This window comes from Haliotis rufescens, unplaced genomic scaffold (genome assembly GCF_023055435.1).
Source record: "Haliotis rufescens isolate VD_foot unplaced genomic scaffold, xgHalRufe1.0.p SCAF_10, whole genome shotgun sequence".
Lineage (NCBI taxonomy): Eukaryota > Metazoa > Mollusca > Gastropoda > Lepetellida > Haliotidae > Haliotis > Haliotis rufescens.
In genome coordinates, this window is record NW_025963780.1 from 33,113,016 (window position 1) to 33,129,860 (window position 16,845).

General features: G+C 43.6%; 1 protein-coding gene across 2 annotated transcripts in view; it reads right to left on the bottom strand.

Moving 5' to 3' along the window:
* Window positions 1-16,845, bottom strand: part of LOC124130986 (5-hydroxytryptamine receptor-like) — a 136,188-nt gene that overhangs the window by 50,919 nt on the left and 68,424 nt on the right. The window contains exon 1 of one of the 2 annotated variants that reach the window (XM_046494038.2): window positions 13,669-13,800. The exons of the other annotated variant lie outside the window; for it this stretch is intronic. The gene's annotated coding sequence lies outside the window, so the exon portion shown is untranslated. Of the gene's footprint in view, window positions 1-13,668; window positions 13,801-16,845 lie in introns of those variants that run through there. 2 annotated transcript variants of the gene reach the window in all.

Sequence of the window (16,845 nt, forward strand, 5' to 3'; positions counted from 1 at the left end):
CAGAACCAGCCAGAAACAGATATAGTAGCATCTCTGTAATTGCCCGAGTGTCCAAATAGGACATGACAGCAGGTGGCTTTGGAGATTGGTAGTCGTGGTAGAGAGACCAGGCGAGGAATTGATTCCATTTATGGACTAAAGCAGGGATACAGGAAATACCAGGGTAATTTGATATAATATCTCCTGGTTATATATCCAGTGTAATATATCCTGGACATGAAATTCATAGGGGATATATCCCTATTTGAGGACAGCCTCCGGAGAACTGTTGGGACAAAGATATTTTAAATTGATAATGTACAGCTATGTGTTTGCCTAGCGCGTTGGTTGACGTCTCATTGACAAGCATCTGTAGGGACCCATTGTTAACAGTGATACATGTGTCTCGGGGCTCGACTTGATAGAGTACTGTTGTCTGGCACAATACTAGTTTTATACCCTTAACACAGACAGTCGGATGTGTGGCACGTCAGAAGCATGGCGTTAGTGGTACATATTGTTTTAGTCTGTCCAACTCACCCCCTTTAAACAATTCAAACTGACCCTAATCATATTACTGAAGAAAGGTGGTGGGGAATGGGATTTAACGTCAACATTATTGCACTTATATAGCGACCTGCATACACGTGTGTATGTGGCTCCTTGCACTTGTCCGGGCTAATGCCGGTTTGACTACATGATTAATGCCGGTTTATAGTGCTAGTCCACTGAGATACTATTCCGCAGTTTAACATGAACACCACACTCAGAAACTGACTCCGAGCCGACCAGTCCCCATTTTAGCCCCTTAATGTCGAGCGCCAGTCAGGTTGGCACATGTACCATCTTTTAAAGTCTATTGGTATGACGAGGTCGGGGATCGAATCCCCGAGCTTCAGCTTTCCGGGCAGATGGTCCACCACTAGATCATGAAGGCGGTCTGACTCAAGAAAGACGCCATCAATTCGGTAACTCATGTTCAGTGTTAACCCGTAGTATAGCAGATAATACCAATGTTTTACCAATGGCATCAGTTAACCAGAGCTTGAGGACAGCACAAAACAGTATACACACAACTCAATACATCAACTGTATACCTTACTAATGGCCCGTAAACGCATGCCCTCAGTCAACAGTAACTAGGCAAATTAACAAACATTTGAGGTGAACGCGAGGAGAATGCGATGCGGATGTTAGGAAAACGCGGAGAGAATGCTAGTTGAATGCGGGACGAATGCGAGGAGAATGCAAGGAGAACGCGACGAGAACATGAGAAAGCGGAATGAATGCGGAGAAAGCGACCCGACGTTTACCTGACCCCAAGAAATGAAAAGATCACGATGAGTCTCAGAAGAAAACATACTATCCGCCACTGATGTCATTTGTCCCCGTCATAATAACTGTGCAGGTTAATAGTGATAGAAAGTCAAAGAGTGAGTGAGTTGGGTTAAACGCCGCTTTTAAGAGTATTCCAGTTATATCGCGGCGTGTCAGCTTAATGTGGGAAGTGATGCAGGTCTCAGGCGTCTACCACTTCGGTGAAACCCACGAGCACGGGTATGGTGCTGACAAACCTAGAAACATAATCGGGGCGAACCGAGAAAGTCAAAGAAGATTCAAAGGTACATTATCTGAAATCTATTAACGCACACTGTAACATCGTGTCAAATTTCACCAAACGTATTGACAGATGGCTCAACACAAGAAGGTATTTTGTCAATATTACTGACAGGTACCTAGGTACATATTTTTACTGATTAGTTTCAGTGCACATCTGCAGTGTAATTGAACGTAAATGACAGGTGTATGTGCCACTTCACGTGCTCGTTACGACTGATATGGTCGCGGTCCGTGGTCGATGTTTCGTCATTTGAGGAGTTCAACATTCCACTGAAATTATTTGTGTACATTTACCTCTCGGATCTACGGAAGCGTGGTAGGGCCACGCTGAAAATCTATTAAAATTCACCGTGCCCCATTACGCTTCCGTACGGATCAAAGAACTGAAAAACCAGTTAATAAGTTAATAAAAGCGACAAAAGCCTTTCCGTAGTCTTAGATATGTCTAATTGTACGATTCCGACCGTATCATGAACATCTGTCAAGGAATAACTATCAAACGTCATATATTGAAAGTCTGAAAGTATGCAAAAATTGGATTTTTACAGATTTAAAAAAATAAATGCTCAAAGAGGGTTTGGGTGATTCTGGCACAGTCGGGTTTGTTACGACCATCATCAACTCAGGGCCCTTGCCCACTTTACACGCAGCCCAGACAGCGAATAGGACTTATCCCAGGAACCGCTGTCGAACCCACCCAGAACTTCTCGGAGAATGTGAAGACTCCCCAACACTGCATTTGTATTTTGTATGTATCATTTTCCATGACGCCCTCTACATATTCCGGGTCGTATCATGGAGCATGGCGAAGACGGTAATAAAATGATCGAGCTACACCATCATATCGTTTAAGATACAGTAACTGTGTTTGTGCCAAAGCTGGGCATACACTGACAATGTGTTGGACAGTCTCATGTTATTGTTGTTGTTGTTGTTGTTGTTGTTGTTATTATTATTATTAAATTTTGTTCATCTACACGCAGCCAAGACTTCCTCCAAGACGCGCTGCCCAGTCGAACCCACCACAAACGTTTGTTATTATTCTTATTGCATCACGCAGTAGGCCGACGATACCCACATCCTATGCCATGTATCAACAGTACTATAATATAATATTGTCCAGCGAGTAAACTTACGAAGTTGCTGAGAACAAACCAACCTGCTATGGAAGCTTTGTAAATGTAGCTAGCTACCACAAGAATGGTCGCCGAGACGACACTAGTTGTGTATGTCTGCGTTGCCCAGGACAATTATAGACGAAAGACGTGATGTGGTGGAAATATGCCCTGTAAGAGGATCCCTCAGTGGTTTCTTATTGAGTTTATCGAGTAGAGGGGACTCCTTGTGATGGGTTAAGGTTGGAAAATCGTGCTCCGAGACCTTAGTGCTGAATATCGGTAGACGGGTAAGAAATTCAGAAGATTAGATGAACATCGGAACTGATATATGTTACATGGCATGTGTTATGGTATCATGTATCCCTGGGTTACAAACGCTGTTGGACATGGTAAGCAGCTAAAATGGAAAATGAACTGGGGCAGTGCTTGTCTGGCCTGCGAATATTGACGATCCTACACACACACACACACACACACACACACACACGCACGCACGCACGCACGCACGCACGCACGCACACACACATATATATATATATATCATCGTCATCATCATTATTGTCTCCTCCTCCTCCTCCTCATCATAATCACCATCACCATCATAATCATCATCTCCATCATCATCATAATCATCTCCTCATTCTCACCATCATCTTCATCACTATCATCCTCCTCCTCATCATCATCATTGTCATCATCACCATCATCATCATCATCATCATCGTCGTCATCATCATTATTATCTCCTCCTCATCATCATCATAATCACCATTATCACCATCACCATCATAATCATCTCCTCATCCGCACCATCATCTTCATCACTCTCATCCTCCTCCTCATCATCATCATTGTCATCATCACCATCATCATCGTCAGCATCATCATAATCATCTCATCCTCACCATCATCTTCAACACTATCATCCTCCTCCTCATCATCATCATTGTCATCATCACCATCATCATCGTCAGCATCATCATAATCATCTCCTCATCCTCACCATCATCTTCAACACTATCACCCTCCTCCTCATCATCATCATTGTCATCATCACCATCATCATCGTCAGCATCATTATCATCTCCTCTTCATCATCATCATAGACAACACTATGTTGTTCAGATAATTGTTAATACATATTATAAAGAAAAAATAATGTATACCATGTTGTAAGAGTTATGCGCTGATGAACTGAAAGGTGAGGTGAAAAGGGGTTTAACGTCTCGTTGAAGGTTATTGCACTTATGTAGCGACGTGCATGCACGTGTGTGTGTGTGTGTGTGTGTGTGTGTGTGTGTGTGTGTGTGTGTATAAGTCACTATAAATGGACCCGGTCTGTTTCATGCAAGACATTGTTAAATGGGCACTTTTTTGCCAGATGATATTGTATCCACAGATGCATGAAGAGTAAACGTGGTACAACATGTTGTATTCAAAACGACAATGCCAGAGTGAGTCAGTGCCTACCATAGCTGCCTCCTAACCCGCTGCGGTAGTGGAAATATCTCGATACAGTGGACTTGATAAGTCACGAGATATATTCACGCTTACTGTTTGTACAGTTCTGGTCTCTCTGTTGTCACAAGGGGCGCAGCCCAGTTGTCTAAGTAGCCACAATTGGCTGAGCAGAGTTACGTCCCTTGGGTGAGTGTGTGAGTGAGTGAGTGAGTAGGGGTTAACGCCGCTTTGAACGGTATTCCAGTTATATCACAGCGTTTCAGCTTAATAAGGAGAAAGTGATGCAGGTCTCAGACGTTTACCACTTCGGTGAAACCCAAGAGCACCGGTGTGTTGCTGACAAAAGTAGAAACATAATCAGGGCGAACCGGGATTCGAACCCACGATCATAGGTTTCTGGCGTGCCCAAGGGACGCAGATCCGCACAGGGAATTGCTGCGCCTTAGACGACTGGGCCACCCGTGCCCCCAGTGCCAAAGAATAATCAGCCTCGAGTACCACCTGACACAGATTTCATCGGGCGCAAAAGTGATGGATCACAGAAATGACGAGATGACACAACGTGTTCGCGAATTGGACAATAATGTCCTGCTCTACTGGTATACAATTATTTGGTGCAAAATGTTTTACACAAGTTTGTTTCTTTGTTGTTGTTTTACGCCGCACTCGGCAATATTCCAGCCAAATGACAGCGGTCTTTAAATAATCGAATCTGGATCAGACAATCCAGTGATTGACATCATGAGCATAGATCTACGCAATTGGGATTCGGTCACATGCAGTCAGCGAGCCTGCCCACTCGATCCCTTAAGCCGTGTCGTTAGTCGCCTCTTACAATAAGCATAGGTTGCTGAAGATCAATTCTAACCTGGATTTTCACGGGTAGTTTTTAAAAGCAGTAACTGTTAATTCAATGCGTTGTGTGCAATAAGATGGTGTACACATTGTGTGGTATATACACTAAGGTGATAATACAACATGTATACAATATCAGATGGCGCAGCAAGTTGAATACAACAAGAATAAAAACAGTAAACTAGGGTTATAACGAAATCACTAATTTTAGTTCGTTATAACCGTAGTTCGTTAACAGCATGTAAACGGCATAACCACAGCAAATAGTCGGTACAAAAAGTAAGTTCGTTATATCCGTCAGTTCGTTATAAGCGTGTTCGTTATAAACGTAGCTTACTGTAAGTACATAACTGATATATAATTCGATTTACTCATGAATGATTGCGTCGGTTGGTTCAACCAGTGTAAAAAAAATTAATTGTATTATTGTGACACCATCTGTTGGACAGAACTAAACCCATTGTTCACATGAGTGTGTCAATTTTGCTGGGTTGGTTTAAAAAAAATTAATACTCGGTTTGAAATGCGTCACAGATTATACTTTGGTCTTTCTAGATTTCAAAAAGTTTGCTTACGTACATTATTCAGTGATAATTAGTTTAAGGTCACACACGTGATCGCGCTATCCGTATTTTTAACAGCAGAGCAACTCATCTGATTTAATTAGTTTCCGCAACAAAAGTCCAACGTGCGTAGGGAGACGGTCGTACGCAGTATGGTAAGGTTTCATCACTAGATCGTGTGGTGTGGAAAACCACATCAAACCTTCCAACTTGGCAATCCTCAGGAGACAGGAGTGTTGCTTTGTCGTCACAAGCTTGAGTTCCGGCACAGGATTTCCCAGCCTTGCTGTCAAGGTATGGCGGCTGTCAGACCGGCGTGTGACCACAGACTGCTCCGCATTCACCTCTGTCATCCAACTCACGAGCTGGCAGCCATTTTTACAATATGCTGGACATTCAGCGCCGGAAGGTTCCCGGTCTCGATTTGAGAAGTCAGCAGCAAATTAGCTTCACACTTGCACGAGCACAAACCACTGAAGGACGGTCCTCCGAGTTGAGCTTATGGCATTGATTGCTTTAAGGGAAGCTATGTTTACCCAGTGTCTCCCAACAGTGTGACAATGTCTTCGTCAGAAGTAATCATAGCAGTGGATGGACTTCGGTGTGGAGCGGCAGCAAGGGAAAGAAAAGTCCCAGAAGATCTCAACAACTCCTTAGAGCTGTCGGTTTGAAATTGTAACATTACTGATCGCTCGGGCCTGCTCCGAAAGAATGAGTAAGATTAAACAGGGATTTCAGAACAGACATTGATCAGCCAAGCAAGCCATATGACCAACCTTTTGAAGCTGTTTCATATTTGCATTCTAATTTCATATTTTAACTCAGTATGTTTTATTATTATGCAAGCTGTAACACGGGTTTTTGCTTCAACGTACTCATTACGAGAGAAACAATGATCCAGCATGTGGTTTCTTTTGTTGAATAAATGTGCCCAAGTAGACAATCGTGACAATCGTGACCAGGGTTACGCTGGGTATTGGTAATAAAACAACAAGAGGCAATGCTAATAAAACAACCAGGGTTTCATTATGGCAATCAATAAAACCGATTTCAGACGACCACATGGTATGGGGTGCGACTTAATGCAACCACAACCGAACCAGGGGTCCGAACGTACTGGCATCATGTCAACGAGTTCATCACGCTATGCTGTATACGAGGGTGGTTGAAAAGTTCTGAGCCTAACTACGATGGACCTTAATGATGAAAATGGTTGCTTACTCTCACTCCGAGATTCGCACACTTTTGTCAACGATGTTGGTGTGTCTGGATCCACTGGAGTAGAAAACATGGGTACAGTGTTTGAGGCCCATTTCTGGTGTCCCCCGCCGTGATATTGCTGGAATATTGCTAAAAACGGCGTAAAACCATACTCACTCACTCACCCTTGTTAAACAACACATAATCTATTTGTTTACAACGTTTAGCCTTGATATTCTCACGCAGTTGCCTCAGCAGGAAAGCATAATATTGGACATTAATGGTCTGACCTTTCGAGGGGTAGTACATCAGTAGGATGACATTCGAATGCCAGCTGATGGAACATACTTTGCCATCTTAGGGGAGTCGAGGGGTTTCCACTGCTTTGACTGTTGTTTAGTCTCTTGCTGCTAGTGTGTGATACCATGTCTCATCCATGCTTACAAAATTGCTCATCAACATCAGATGCTTCTGTTTCAAAACGACGTAAATTCTCACGAGAGAGGAGAAACCTGGAGCGTTTCCGATAAGGTGTCAGAGACCTTGGAACAAAGGGTGCTGAAACATGTGTCAAGCCCAGTTCATTCCTCAGAATTCTTCTCTCATGAGAGATAACTATTGTACTGGCTATGTGACGTGTGGTGAGTCGTGGCTCATCCATAATTACATATATTATGTATAAGGAAGAGAATCTATGGATGTCAACTTCTTTATTATGAGGAACACAACGTTTCGGGGTATACCCTTACTCCTTCATCAGGTGAATGAATGATATGAGGCAGAGAGCATATATATGTACATGTTAGAACAACAAAAGTAATAAGATAAAAAGTGGTGGACACTTAAGGGCATTCATTTACCTGATGAAGGAGTAAGCATACATGTATACTCAGAAACGTTGTGTATGTCATAATGAGGTGAGGTGAAATGGGGTTTAACGTCGCGTCCAAGATTATTGCACTTATATAGCGACGTCCACGCACGTTAGTGTGTGTGAGTGTGTGTGTATGGCTGCTTGTACTAGTCCGGACTGATGCCGATTTAAAGTGCTAGCTCACTGAGATACCATGCCGCAGTTCAACATGAATACCCCACTCAGACACAGTATACTGACTCCGAACCGACCAGTCCTTGTTTTAGCCCCTTAATGCCGAGCGCCAGACAGGGTTACAACAAGTACCATCTTTTAACGTCTTTTGGTATGACGCGGTCGGGGATCCAACCCCGGACCTTCCGCTCTCCGGGCGGACGCTCTACCACTAGACCACGGAGGCGGTCTATCTCATAATGAAGAAGTTGACTTCCATAAATTACCTTCCTATGCGTATCACTTCTAAATGCCTTTCCAAGACTATATTATGTATGTTATCAACATTTTCCTTAACGGTTGAGGGGGCACGGGTGGCCCAGTCGTCTAAGGCGCCGCGATTCGCTGTGCAGATTTGCGTCCCTTGGGCACGCCAGAAACCTATGATTGTGGGTTCGAATCCCGTTTCGCCCCGATTATGTTTCTAGGTTTGTCAGCACCATACCCGTGCTCGTGGGTTTCACCGAAGTGGTAAACGTCTGGGACCTGCATCACTTCGAGCTTTCCTCCCACAGCTGACACGCCGCGATATAACTGGAATACTGTTAAAAGCCGCGTTAAACCCAACTCACTCACTCACTTAACGGTTGAGGTTAAATGTCTTCCTGATCTAGGTCATGTTCGAGGCTATCTCTTCCCCTCTTGATCTCCCCTGCCTACCCTTTAACAGTGCAAAGTTGACACCATGTCCGCGTGGATGATTGCTGGAGTTTGCTCTTTCAGTTGGAGATACGTGATGACAGCGCGGAAGTCAATTTTGTCCATTGTCATCGACAGATAATACCTAGGCACTTTGATGCCTGCAGGAACATGCTGTCTGGATGTCTTTGTGGTTCAAATACAGCCCGTTAGCATTGAAAGCATTGTACTTAATACACGCAAACTGTTACAGGCGTACCGCAAATCTTCGTACTCTCAGCACTCATTGTATGTGGTCCATATCCAAAAGGCCAGATGCACACACAAGTGAGTGAGTTAATTAAAAGGTTACAGGTTAAATGGTACGACATTCACCGAGTGTTCTTAATACTGCAGAGCAGGTGCAAAAGCCCTGCATTTAGAATGTCCGAGGATATGTATCACAAAAATATCTTTGCATGTCGATCCAGGGAACGCTGTACTTCAACATGGACATGGGTGTTTGTAGTGTTAAGATAGCATTGTTGTAAAAAGTTACATGTTTGTTCTTACTTACATGTGTGTGTGTGTGCGCCGCGCTTGTACTTGTCAGGTTTGATTTTTTTGTCTAATGCCGGTTTTAAGGTGCCAGCCCACTGAGATACAATGTCACAGTTTAACATGGATACCCCACTCAGACACAGTATACTGACTCCGAGACAACATTATTTGTGTTATCGCTTAATTATGCCGAACACCAGGAAACAATTTATTTAACGTCATGTAGTATGAGATTTTCGTTAAACAACTTGTCCTACCCCTCATAACAAATTCTGAGGTAATGGTGACGAGTTGGTATGGACAAAGAAGAAACTTTCATCATGATGCCATTTGAGACGAATTGTTGCTTTCTGATATATATTTGACATATGATCGTTGCTATTTTGCAGCAAACGGAATATACGAGGCCGTGGCGGTCATTTACCAGGGTGAGTGAGTTTGGTTTTACGACGCTTCTAGCATTTTTCCAGCAATATCACGGCGGGGGACACTAGAGGTGGGCGTCACACATTGTACCCACGTGGGGAATCGAACCTGGGTCTTCGGCGTGATGAGCGAACGCTTTACTCACTAGGCTACCCCACCGCCCCCATTTACCAAGGTAGTCATACAGGCATATTATGGGGATTGCGAAGATTACCAAAATTTACCGCATCACGAAACACTGTTGGGGATATATTTATATCACTTGCAGAGATCAATTGGGGCTGTCGATAGGTAGACGCCTGATGTTGAGAGAGAGAGAGGGGGGGGGGGGGGGGGGGGGGGAGAGAGAGACACAGAGAGAGAGACAGAGAGAGAGAGAGAAAGAGAGAGAGAGAGAGAACATTCCAATAATTATGAAGACCACCTGGGTGGCGGCGTGGCCAGGTTGCATGCAATATACCCGTCTAGAGAAGGACTGGTAGCGCCACAAGCTGTGGCCACATAGGTTTGAATAATACCTTGATTTATAGGGTGGACAAACAGTTGACACTAACTGTATCGGCATGAAACCATTAATTGTATTGTCACATTGCAGTGTGTTAATTGCCAAACGGGATGTATGTTATGTGACTTCGTTGTTGCTTTGTATTTTATTGTTTGTTTGGTTTTTAACGCCGCACTCAACAATATTCCAACTATATGACGGCGGTCTGTTAATAATCGAATCTAGTGATTGACATCATGAGCTTTAACCAAGTCAACGAGTCTGACCACCCGATCCCAAGAGTCGCTCCTAACGACAAACAAGGGTAGCTGAAGACCAATTCTGATCCGGATCTTCACAGGTTAGGAGTCCATGTTGTGACATTGCAATGTTTCATATGTCTTGATTACTTCGTTTCAGCAGTTTCAAGCTAGCCACTATGGAGCAGATGGTAGGACAATGGTGGCATACAGGATTAAATTTCTTTGATAACAATTGTATACTGTTATTGGTCAAATGAGAGAGTCGGTTCCATGAAAGGTAGCATGTGTCATATACAAATGCTGGGTTGCTTCTAAGTAAGGCATGTCAGGTAGTCGATTGGAGCAGCTCGTCAGGTCGGGTTCGACTAACGATCTAGCATATCTGAAGCATACATGCCCGCCGTACGCGCCCAGGTGAGTGAGTAAGTGACTTGAGTTTAACGCCGCTGTGAACAGTATTCCAGTTATATCATGGCGTATGGGAGGAAAGTGATGCAGGTCTTAGACGTGTACCACTTTAGTTAAACCAACGGGCAAGGGTACGGTGTTGGCAAACTCAGAAGCTTAATCGGGGCGAACCGGGATTGGAACCCACAATCACAGGTTTTTGGCGTGCCCAAGGGACGCAACTTTGCACAGCGATTTACGGCGCCTCAGACCAACCCAACCTATAAACACCCACTCTCACAGACAAGCACAAAGAACAATTCCTCACCCAACCACTTACCCATTTATAAAGCCAAACCCACCCACTCACCCACTAAATGAATTCCTGAAAATCAGATAATGACATCTATTCTGTCACATCTGTGACAATATGTGTGGGGTGTGAGCAGACCAGCTGGTGCCGCTGTCATCTCGGCTAATTACCAAGTTTATAACGTTATAGATGTGCTGATTAGCAGACACATTGAAGCGAGAATGAGCAGAGAAGCGTTTAGTGAGACAGCCTCATGACACCCAAGTGACATCAATGTAACCTTACTGCACTTCTGCTGCCACTATAATGAATTGTTGCACAAGGCTATACTTCTAGTCGTCTGTATGTGTGTTTGTTATGCTTTTCATTATCAAATTGCCCATGTAGTGAACAGAAATATCAGTCATCACACACTGATGGTACCATGACCATAGTGAACAGCAACAAGTACGGTGAAGCCCCTGTAGTGCACAGCAACAACTTCGGGATTTCCCTATAGTGAATAGCAACAAATACGAGGAAGTCCCTGTAGTGAACAGCAACAAGTACGGGGAAGTCCCTATAGAGAACAGCAACAAGTACGGGGAAGTCCCTATAGAGAACAGAACAAGTACGGGGAAGTCCCTATAGAGAACAGAACAAGTACGGGGAAATCCCTTTAGTGAACAGCAACAGATGCGAGGAAGTCCCTATGGTGAACAGCAACAAGTACGGAGAAGTCCCTATAGAGAACAGCAACAAGTGCGGAGAAGTCCCTATAGAGAACAGCAACAAGTACGGGGAAGTCCCTATAGAGAACAGCAACAGGTATGAGGAAGCCCCTATAGTGAACAGCAACAAGTACGGAGAGGTCCCTATGGAGAACAGCAACAAGTACGGGGAAGTCCCTATAGTGAACAGCAACAAGTACGGAGAAGTCCCTATAGAGAACAGCAACAAGTGCGGGGAAGTCCCTATAGAGAACAGCAACAAGTGCGGGGAAGTCCCTATAGAGAACAGCAACAAGTACGGGGAAGTCCCTAAAGTGAACATCAACAACAACTGGATGTCTCTATAGTGAACAGCAACAAGTACGAGGAAGTCCCTATAGAGAACAGCAACAAGTGCGGGGAAGTCCCTATAGAGAACAGCAACAAGTACGGGGAAGTCCCTAAAGTGAACATCAACAACAACTGGATGTCTCTATAGTGAACAGCAACAAGTACGAGGAAGTCCCTATAGAGAACAGCAACAAGTACGGGGAAGTCCCTAAAGTGAACATCAACAACAACTGGATGTCTCTATAGTGAACAGCAACAAGTACGAGGAAGTCCCTATAGAGAACAGCAACAAGTACGGGGAAGTCCCTAAAGTGAACAGCAACCAGTGCGAGAAAGTCCCTATAGAGAACAACAAGAAGTACGGGGATGTCCCTATAGAGAACAGCAACAAGTACGGGGAAGTACCCGTAGTGAACATCAACAACTACGGAATGTCCCTATAGAGAACAGTAACATGTACGAGGAAGTCCCCATAAAGAACAGCAACAAGTACGACTATAGTGAACAGTAACAAGAACAGGGGAAGCCCCTATAGTGAACAGAAACAAGAACGGGGAAAGTTCCTACAGTGAATAGCAACAAGTACGGGGGAAGTGCCTACCGTGAATAGACATAAATACGGGGGAAGTCCCTAAAGCGAACAGCAACAAGAACGGGGAAAGTCCCTTCAGAGAACATCAACAACTACGGGATGTCCCTATAGTTAACAGCAACAAGTATGGGGAACTCCCTATGGTGAAAGCAACAAGTATGAGGAAGCCCCTACAGAGATCATCAACAACTACGGGATGTCCCTACAGAGAACATCAACAACTACGGGATGTCCCTACAGTGAACAGCAACAGAAATGAGGAAGCCCCTGTAGTGAACAGCAACAAGTACGGGGGAAGTCCCTACAGCGAACATCAACAACTACGGGATGTCCCTATAGTGAACAGCAACAGGTATGAGGAAGCCCCTATAGTGAACAGCAACAAGTACGGGGGAAGTCCCTACAGCGAACATCAACAACTACGGGATGTCCCTACAGTGAACAGCAACAGGTACGAGGAAGCCCCTATAGTGAACAGCAACAAGTACGGGGGAAGTCCCTACAGTGAACAGCAACAAGTACAGGGGAAGTCCCTATGGTGAACAGCAACAACTACGGAATGTCCCTACAGTGAAGTCCCTGCAGAGAACCACAAAAAGTACTTGAGGGAGTCCCCCAAGTGAACAGCGCAAATACTGGGTCAATCCCCATAACTACATATCTAAATAAGAAATGTCTTAATAAAACTGCATTAATCATTCACACTGAAAGTAGAACTAACAAAGACCGATATCTTCATTGAACAGTAGCCGTAATCAGTTTGGTATTGGATGCCATGTCATCAAAAGCCTTTGCCTTAAAATCTCTGCTTAAAACATAAAACACATCTAACGAAAGACATAAACCCCCAAATTCCTATATTCAAACTTTGAGCCACTAAGCCACGATTATCTTTCGCCTCACAAAGAACTAATTCCTTTATACGACGACGAAGACAGTCATACCAATAGTTACTTTAATCCGCGACCAATCATCTGAAAACAGGACTGCGTACAACAGAAGCCCAACAGTCTGCGTGGCGCATAATAACTAGATGATTAAACAAATGTGACTTTCTGAAGTAGAATGGTTGTTATTCCAATGTATTTGCAACCCTCATACCTGCAACAGCCCCTGTCTGTGAACGGTGTTCCTTGAAACATAGTTGATGTGCGCCGAAGCTCCAGTCTATTGATCTCGCTTCATTCAGTCGGATGGCGTTATTTCATCGTAAGTTTCAGCTTGTCACAAGAAGAGGAGTGTGCTGCGCTATAATCCACGTGGACTGATCGCCGGAGATTGCAAATATACCAGCCTAACCGCTCATTGAAGCGGACTAACTCCATCATACCTGACTAATCGATCGGCGCACAGTCGGAGCACTCATCCCATTTGTAACCGCCGTCTCTTCAATGAAACCAATAAGCCACGAAAAGACTGACTTAAAGCTTACTTTTGTGATGCGGTGAGAGGTCTTTAGATACGTACAAGCTTTCATCAACGATGTAACAACAGTACAAATCGCGCATTGAGATGTCATTGTGGTCCACCGTATGTATGTTTGAGTATTGTCCAAGAATCCATTGGATTGATTACTGTATTATGTGTGTTAGAAAGACGGATGCTTTACTCGAGGAGGGCAATATCCTTCTGATAGTAGTCTAAAGGAAGTGAGTAATGCGGGATATCAGGGTACGGAAGTCATTAGTAGAAGACCAGGCTAAGGACGGTTGAATGCTAGGGATGTTTAAACGCACGACAACTGCCCTTAAAACGTGTAGAACGTACTTGTTTGAATAGACAATGCCTGTTAGATTTGTTTGATTTGTTATCCATTATAAAGTTTTAATTTTTGAGATATATGAATGCATTTCGCGTACGAAATTTTCTTTCCACTCAGTCTGTCATAATTATGTCTTTTAAAATAATAAACATATCTATTCATAAAAGTTGCATGAATTACAAAGGATTTGTTTACGGTCCCTTTTGATTATGTTTACAGTGCTGTTTCAATTCTGTGTGCAATGGTTTATAGTCTTGAAACTGTATTTAAATATTTGAACAACGTACGCTTAGTTATTCGTTTTGCCATTAGACTGACAAGGGTTTTAACTTTAAGTAAACAAGGAAACAACACGCTGTGGCTATGCTAGAATTATCTACAATTGTCCCTACATCAATAAAAACATACTTAAATTAAGATCGATGAATTAGCAATGTTTGTGTTCCGTGAAGTGTATTGTAGCTACAATGTTGGATAAAGACGGCGATTGTATTACCTAAAGAGGTCTTGGGTTATTTTTGAAGAACAAATTGCTTTAAAACCAACGTAACTTCGTTCCCGATTGTTGACGGGAAACTGGTTGACAAATCGAAAGTGAAATGGTTTACGTAAATCTGGTTAATCTGTTCCCTGAGCGGCAATTTACAGTGTTTTGCTCCGGACAGTGAAAGAGCAACAGTGGTGATGAGAGTTTACAACATGGCATGTTTAAGTGTCCAATCTCCCTGAGGCATCAACATCCGGGCACTGAAGCATTTCCCAACAATGCGTGGACCAAAGCGTCACATAGGGCACACACAACGACACTTGGAATCGGGGCTCGAACCAAGCAAAATTCATTAATGACGAGTAAATGACAGAGTCGTTGTTGAACGTGGGATAAAAACACACCCTCTGAGAGAGGCGGAATTGGTTGGTTATGACAACAGAGAAGATTGTGCAGGAGAGCACGTTCCGGAGACCATTGCTTGAGAGTGAGTGATACCGATTGATCAGGTCAGGTTGCTTAATGAAAGAAAAGGTTCAAAATGTCTCCCCTGATGCTGCCAAACAGATCATCAATCCACCAAAGCCTGTCACTGGACGCTGATTGTTGAATGGTACGGCAGGGGCACCATTACCGTTTATTGTCTTGCGGTCCTTAATGAGTGTTTCGTTGCTGATGTACAGCTCGTGTCATTGTGACTTCACAACATGCGATAATTTGCTAATGCAACGCATTGACTCTCATTGGCAATTGTCAGTAACGAGGTGTTATTTCAAAGTCAATCTTTGTCGGCGCACGAAGCATATGTTATTTTCACAGCTAATGACTTATTCTGGAAATAATCTTTTGTATGCATTCCTGGGAGGTTCTATAATTATACCTTCCGTGAAAAAAACGGAAATGTATCATTGACAATTCCACGTTATTATGGAAGTGCTTTACGCCAGTATTGAGCTCTTGAAATATTGAATTGATGCTTATCGACATAAAACATCCATAAGAATATTTTGTCTAGTCTTGAGACGACACCATTAGCCAAAACGATATTACAGTCAAGAATGCCATTTCGTAGCATCTGTCTTCTGTATTTTTAGCCTTATGCCGTTACACTGTACAATTCTCAGACTTGCATATTCTCTTTGATCGCTGCCCCAGGGATAGTCGGCACGTTATCCTGCGAAGGAAGAAAAAGGGGTCTATAAGAAGACTTTGACCCATCTCTTGCCGTTTTCATTCCATTAAGCAACGAATCCCTACTGTACATCAGGGCACGGTATCAAATCTGTGTGAGGAAGGGAGAATGTTGGGATCATTTAGCTAATGTTCATATCAGATTTGTCGGCTAATTTTGGGCCGATGTTACCAAAGTGCCTGGCGCTGAAGAGGGCATTATAAGATTGCTTCCATTCTCCACAAATATCAATTTTAAAGGTATATTTGATTGCGGGTTGCTGTAGTAGCAGATTTAGATGTGGATGGAGTGATCGAAGGATCGCAGGCAGCAGTGACTGAGTGTATGAGCTGTGCAGAGTTGCGTCTGTTGAGCACGCCAGAAACCCATAATCATTGGTTCGAATCCTTGTTCGCCCCGAATAAGTGCCTGGGTTTGTCAGCACCATACCCCTGCTCGTGGGTTTCACCGAAGTGGTAAACGTCTTAAACATGCACCACTTCGGGCTTTCCTCCCACATTAAGCTGACACGCCGCGATATAACTGGAACACAGTTCAAAGCGGCGTTAAACCCAACTCACTCACTCTTCATTATTATTAAGCCATAAAGTGTCAGTAAAATCAGAGGTGCGTTATTGTATTTTGAACGTTGCTGATAAGAAAATCGAGCCTTCTCAAATATCTGACACACATAACGCCATCAATCCTACGGGTAGTACCATACGACGTATATTTGTCCGGAAATATCAGAAGAACGTAGGGCAATAGTGGTAGCATGGTAGTGGCTAGGCGTTCGCATACCCGGGTTCGATAACACACATGGGTATGTGTAAAGCCCATTTGGGTGTCCCCGTCGTG